Source organism: Octopus bimaculoides, chromosome 26 (assembly GCF_046866305.1).
Source record: "Octopus bimaculoides isolate indiv1 chromosome 26, ASM4686630v1, whole genome shotgun sequence".
NCBI lineage: Eukaryota > Metazoa > Mollusca > Cephalopoda > Octopoda > Octopodidae > Octopus > Octopus bimaculoides.
In genome coordinates this window covers 10,251,521-10,258,713 of record NC_142953.1, presented here as the reverse complement: position 1 = coordinate 10,258,713, position 7,193 = coordinate 10,251,521, and the positions used below count along the sequence as shown (strand labels likewise).

At 35.2% G+C, this 7,193-nt stretch overlaps 1 long non-coding RNA gene across 1 annotated transcript in view; it reads left to right on the top strand.

Annotated features, from left to right (window-relative positions):
* Window positions 1-815: 815 nt before the first annotated feature.
* LOC128250904 (uncharacterized) overlaps window positions 816-7,193 on the top strand; it is a 138,249-nt gene continuing 131,871 nt past the window's right edge. The window contains exon 1 of the long non-coding RNA XR_016238505.1: window positions 816-1,440. This is a non-coding gene — a long non-coding RNA (uncharacterized LOC128250904). The remainder of the gene's footprint in view (window positions 1,441-7,193) is intronic.

Below are 7,193 nucleotides of genomic sequence, written 5' to 3'. Positions count from 1 at the left end.
CATATATAGTTCTTAAATCTCTCTAAGAGATCAACGCAGTAGTTGTACTAATAAGTAATTTTCGTAGCCACTTTAACATGGCTGTACATTCGAGCGGACTCTACTTCGATTTTGTAAGCTCAAGGGGACATCTCTTCTTGCTGGTTAACAATATACAGCTGCATCTGATAAAACTGAGAGTAGGGGAGCGAACCCCTACCATCTCCTAGCGACATATATATATATATATATATATATATATATATATATATATATATATATATATATGTGTGTGTGTGTGTGTGTGTTTCTGTCTGTGCTTGTCACCACCACTGCTTGATAGGTGGTGATGGTGTGTTTGCGTCCCCGTAACCTAGCGGTTCGGCAAAAAAGAGACCGATAGAATAAGTATCAGGTTTAAAAAATAAGTGCTGGGATCAATTTTGTATAACACCTTTTCATTCACTGAAAGTGAAAGGTCTTCCAAAATTATTTTTTCAGAATGTTGAATACAATAAAAATACCATAATGGACTCGTCTGAATGAGACTTTGTACAGGCCTGCCATGTTCCGTTCCTAGTATTAGTGGTGCCATGCGTGAGATTCACATTATTAGATTTAATATTCCCATCAGTATTATTGACCAGGTGTTTTAACTGTGGGTCAAAAGGACACATTAGGTCCGAATGTAAACCTAAGGAAAAACAAGGAGAAGAAGGGGAGAGTTGGAAGAGAATACGAAGGCACCGCCACCACCAGAAGAGAATACAACATCAAAACTAACAATGGAGTGCGAAACAACAGAAGAAAGTGAAGCCAATGACAGAAAGGTGGGGGTCGACTGTGGAAAAAAAAAAAAAAGAAAAACATGGACCACTCCTTCCAAAGTAATTACAAAAAAAAAAAGAAAAGAAAACATGTGCATGGCCATTAAGGCAAATAACAATAGACTCCTAAACCGTTTAGCAGTTATCCCATCTTATTTCTTTATTGCCCACAAGGGGCTAAACATGGAGGGGAAAAACGAGGACAGACAAAGGGGTTAAGTCGATTACATCGACTCCAGTGCGTAACTGGTACTTAAAATATCGACCCTGAAAGGATGAAAGGCAAAGTCGACCTCGGCGGAACTTGAACTCAGAACGTAAAGACAGACGAAATACCACTAAACATTTCGCCTGGCATGCTAACGTTTCTGCAAACTCGCCGCCTTATTGGCAGTTAACCCATCTGCCAAACGTGTCGATAAAAACTCATCCAAAGACTTTCTCATTTACAACATCGGCCGGAAGGATTACAGATGGATTAAGTTTTTGAGTTCTTCCATGACGTAGGCCCTCTAAGAATGGATTTTTCTCCACATATTTTTTAGGGTCTGCATGAAAATAACCCATGAGCCCCTGGGAAAAGAAAAAGAAACAGGAAAAGGAAGAGATGAAACGTCGAACCACTGATGCGAAGGTAGGCAATGTCTAACATTTATGTTGGTTGTATAAATGTGCGTGGCCTGATGTCAAGCTGGAAGTAAGGTCGCTTCCTTAATGATATCAGGTCGCGGAACTTGGATGTTATTGTTGCTACGGAAACCCGGTTAAGGGGGGCCAAGAGATCTGCTTCCCCTGTTGAATGGCTACGAGAGTTTTTTCTCTCCAGGCTGTCCTTCTAGGGGGAGCGGGGTGTTGTTCCTAATAAAAAGAAACAGGGTTTCTGAGAAAAAGTTAATTTTTTCAGATCCAGATGGTAGGCTGGTCGTCATGGGCTTGACTTGACGTTCAGCCATGGTAAAGTTTTCAGATTGGTTGCAATTTACGCACCCCAGGTATCCGAGCAAAATGAATATTTTCGGGATCTGGAGAAGTTTCTGAGGTATCAGTGGCGAGGCGGGACTCGTGGGGTCCGTGCTAAACCCGTCCTCCCACTCCATCTGCAATGTCTTCACGTCTGTCTTATCATTCATTTTATTTATTTTTGTGTTAAATTTTTAAAGGCTTGTTTTTGTTGTTTCATCCGTTTTTCTGGCCCCAACAATCAGAATGTATTGTCCCTTCTATGTTGGCCCCTAGTGGGTAATTTTAAATTGCCTATGTATTTATGAATGTTTTTATATATTTTTAAATATCTAAGTGTTTTTAAATATTCTATGTGCTTGTGTTGTGACCTCTAAATTTTTATTCCTCTATAGTATAATCATATGAATTTATAATTCACTATGTCTTATATAATATCGCTGTTTTTATATCTTATTATGTGTATATTTTGTATTTATTTTATTTATATATTTTAAAAAATGCCTATGTATTCATAAATGTTTAAAAATATTTTTAGATATTTGTGGGCTTATAAAAATATGCATATGTATATATGCTTGCATGTTATTAATACTTCTATTAAGTTGAGCTTTATGTCGCTTTATTGATGTCAAAGTAAGTGTGCATATATATATTGAATATTTTGCTGGATAATAGGTCATGTCGCTCTAGTTTTCTGCTCGTATTGCCTCCACTCAAAATATATATTATACATACATATTGACACACGCAAACACACACATATGTATGTATGTATATATATATATATATATATATATATATATATATATATATATATATATATATATAATGTACGTTCACGAGCAAGTGTTCAAGGGGTTGGTAGAGGAAGCAGATGGATTGGGAGGATTGGGGTAGAAGATGCTCCAGTCTAACTTGTGGCAAATAGATGTACAGTGTCTTCAATTTCCATCTTCGATTATTGTAAAGTTTCCTGCCTTTATGGCTGTGTCCTACCGCCACCCATGAATACAGAAAAGACTCGTCTGTTCTCTACTCGTCAATGAACTTTATTATTCCAGATACTACACATAAGTAATATCACGAAACCATTTTATCCCTCTCTCGATCGTCAATCTGCTGCAATTCATTTTCCAAGCATGTTTACTTATAGAAGTCAACTGACCTTTATCATTTCTCGACTAATAAAAAAAAAAATAGCAGCCAAATCTCTCTCGACTGACACGCTATCGTTGTAAATAAGGGCACATTGGTTAATGTAATCTAGGGGCACATAACATTTGAAAAACGTATTTGGGTGGTTAGGGCCGGAATACCTTGGACCATTAGGTCTGTGTTATCAGACAACAACAGCCGCAATAGCAGCCACTGCAACAGAACTCGTAAGGGTAACAATATATCCAGTTCAGGACAACCTGTACAAATCCTGCATTGATGTATTAACTCCGAACAAACTTATCTATTACACTCATTAATATTGTATTTTAAATCAGAAGCTATTACTTGTAGGCAGTGAACTGCCACAATATCGAGAGCGTTGGACGAAATGCCATACAGTATTTCTTCCGGCTGTTTACGTCTTGATTTCAAATTATTTTTTGGAGTTTGTTAAAATAATGTAGCAGTCAAGTTAAGTCCTCTCCCCCCTCTTTTTCTTGGTACATACAGTCTGTATATAATTATTTTTTTTTTCTGTCGTCTTCCTTTTTCTATTTTTTTCTTTCTTTCTGCTTGTTACAAAACTTAAAAACTGATGATGTCATTCCATCAACGAATGGACGCTGGTTACTCTCGTTCATAGTTTACGTTTAGGTTTCTGAAATTTTGAATTTTTAATCACCTTTTGTTTTGAACTTGACAAAGACAGACGTGCTGTCGAAATATTGTTCAACGAATAAAACATCTATACAATCGAATCGCGCTCTTCTTCTTGACTATTTACCTTCGTGAAGAGTTACGTCAATCTTTTTAAAAATATTATTATTATTATTATTATTATTGTTATTATTATTTACTTTTAATCTGCGTGTTTGTTACAATCACTCGCCGAGACGCACCCAGCGTTCTAGGGCGAGTGAAGGATAAAAGATGTTACAGTATGACTGCAAGCTTGGGGAGGAGAAATGGCAGGGGCAGTAGCGAAATATCTTCATGTAGTACAACGCAGACATTTAAATAGAAAGGGTTTTTCTAAGGATGTGGGCAGTACTTGTCAGCATAATCTTTTGGATTTCTCTGAGACATGGTTCTCCTTGAATCTTATCAAGATGCTTTTGACATCCCTTCTTTTTTTATCATACCTATATATACTTGTTAGTCCTGGTGCTTTTGTTATGCATTTGTCTGAATATTCTTTTATCATACCCAATGCGCCTTCTTCGAGTTACCTCTATTTCCAGGTCTTTGTATTTTGAAAGTTTCTCCGTGTCTTTTAGAGAAACATTTTCCTCTGTTGGTATTGATACATCGATTAGAAAGCATTTTTTTTTTTTTTTTGGGTGATCTCTGACAACTATATCCAGCCTATTGGCCTTAATTTCTCTATCTGTGTGCATTGGCATAACCCAGAGTATGGTTGCTTTCTCATTTTCTGTGACCTTTTCTGGGGTGTGCCTATGCCATCTTTTTTCTGTTGTTTTTCCATACTGTTGGCAAAGCTTCCAGTGTATATAAGCCCCAACTCTGTCGTGTCTGTAAATATATTCCTTCTTACCCAGGACTGGGCAGCGAGAGATAATATAATTTATTGTTTCTTCTCCATCTCCATATATTCTACAATTACTTGTATTTCTTTTCATTACATGCTTTTAGTAATTTCTGGTGGGAAGGCTTTGATCTTGTGTTGCAATTAAAAATCCTTCAGTTTCTGCTTTGAGACCTGAGCTTCTCAGCCATTGTTTGGATTTTGCTTTGTCTAATTCTTTTCTGCTCAGTTTAACCCAGTATTTGCCACGAATGGGCTTTTCTTGCCTTCGTTTTATCATAATCCGTTGCTGTTCCAGTTTTAGTTTGGATTTCAGTTGGTACTATGACTTCTTTTTTTGTATTTGTCAGCTTCCTTAAAGACAGAAAACAGCTTCTTGTTTTGTTCGTGTTTTGTAGTTAATTGTGTTAGTTTGCCTTGCTTCTGTAGGTATTTCTGTAGTCCTATGGTAGTTATTTCGTAATAGTTTTCTAGCTGTATAAGGCATCTACCACCTTTGATACGTTGTATATATAACCTTTCTAAGTCAAATTTTGGGTGGTGCATCCTAAATCTTGTCACTATTTTTCCTGCTTTCCTCTCTATTTTGATTAGATCATTTGTGTAGCTATAACTTATAACCGGGATGGCTAGAGTGTTGATACCTATTATCTTGTTTTTCGCATTGAGCTCTATTTTTAGTATTAATCTAACTCATCTATAACATTCTTTTCTTATCTTCTTTTTCATTTGTGTATGCTGTATCGTGTCTAGTTCATTGACTCCTAAGTATTAGTATGTCTGGCTTTGGTCTAATTCTCTTATTTCATTTGCTTTATCTAGTGTGATGTTACTACTCTTAACTAGTTTTCCACTTTGGCCAATCCCTAATCAACTTCTTAAAGTTTCACTCGAAAAGGAAAATAAGTGTTGTCTTGTAGCCAGTAAGTGGTGAGGATGCTGCGAGTGAACCGGCTTGCCCTGAGCATACGCCTGTAGTTGGAAAAAAAGGAAACTACGCCAAAAGCCAGGGAACCCATGGTTTTTTATGGGGTTTTTCCATAAACAGCACTCGAACGTCTCCTCCGTATTGAGGATTACACATTGTTGATTAAAAAAAAATTTGTTAGTCTTGTTTACATGCAAAACCCTCACAACAATACACAACACATTTTTTTATTTTGTCCTGTACACTCCATAATGTTTTTCTTAATGTAAACCTTTGTAGTTAATAAAGAAATTATTATTATTATCATTATTATTATTATTATTGAGTGAGAGAGCAGTGCATGCCATCAAAGTGACACTGAGGTAAAATATACGAAGCCCATTATACCCATCATGACTACTTGTCTATTATTATTATTATTATTATTATTATTATTCAGTAGTTTTATTTTTATAACGTGCTTTCAGTTCACTACCGAGCACAGCTCTGTGTGCCTTGGGTATGTGCTGTGGTTTGCTGTGATGCTCTTATGGTTACTGTATTGAAAGTGTTTTGCGTAGGATGTGTGCAGTGCCTAGTAGTGCTATTTTCTGTATGTTATATATATTTGTAAGTCCTGGTGTTTTTGTTATGTATTTGTCTGAATATTTTTTTAATTATACCTAAGGCACCTACTATGATAGGAATTGTTTCTGTTTTTAGATTCCACATTCGAGTTACCTCTATTTCCAGGTCTTTGTATTTTGAAAGTTTTTCTAATTCTTTTAGGGAAACGTTGTCATCTGCTGGTATTGATACATCAATTAGAAAGCATTTTTTTTACTTCATGATCTTTGACAACTATATCTGGTCTATTGGCCTTAATTTCTCTATCTGAGTGTATTGGCATATCCCAGAGTATGGTTGCTTTCTCGTTTTCTGTGACCTTTTCTGGCGTGTTATTATTATTATTATCATTATTATTATTAGTAGTAGTATTATTATATATTTGACTTTTGCTTTGTATTTGTACAAGTTGACTCCAAGTCTCACCCAGAGACCTCAAATGAGAACATGCCTCGCTGGCATGTTTTTAAATAGGTGTAATCAAATTTGAATCTAGACAGCTAATCGCCAAGAACAATAAAAGATTATCAGGTGAGGAATGCAACAAAGAATTATTAGTTTTAAAACTCTCTTCGATAAATCGACTTTGATCTGTGGGAAAAAAAATTAAAGTGTTTATTTATTAATTTAAATAACCGACTTGTAGAAAATGATGGTTTCACATTCTCCATCATTGTGAGTTCACTTCCGGTCTCTCCATCTTTCTGAAATACGCCATTTTATGCTTGCACTATATTCTTTTGTGCTTGTCAATGGTCTCTGTGTTTTTGAGTTTGAGTTGTGCGTGTGTGTGTATGTGTGTGTGTGTGTCAGTATGTGGGTATGCGCATGCGTGTTTCTGTATTTATAATTATAATTATCAAGTTTTAGTAGTGAAGGAAGTATTTTGCGTCTTTTCGCTTGCCTTTCGCGTTCATGTGTGCGCACACACATACATACATATATATATATATACATACATACATACATATATATATATACATACATATATATATATACATACATATATATATATACATACATATATATATATACATACATATATATATATACATACATATATATATATACATACATATATATATATACATACATATATATATATACATACATATATATATACATACATATATATATATACATACATATATATATATACATACATATATATATATATACATACATA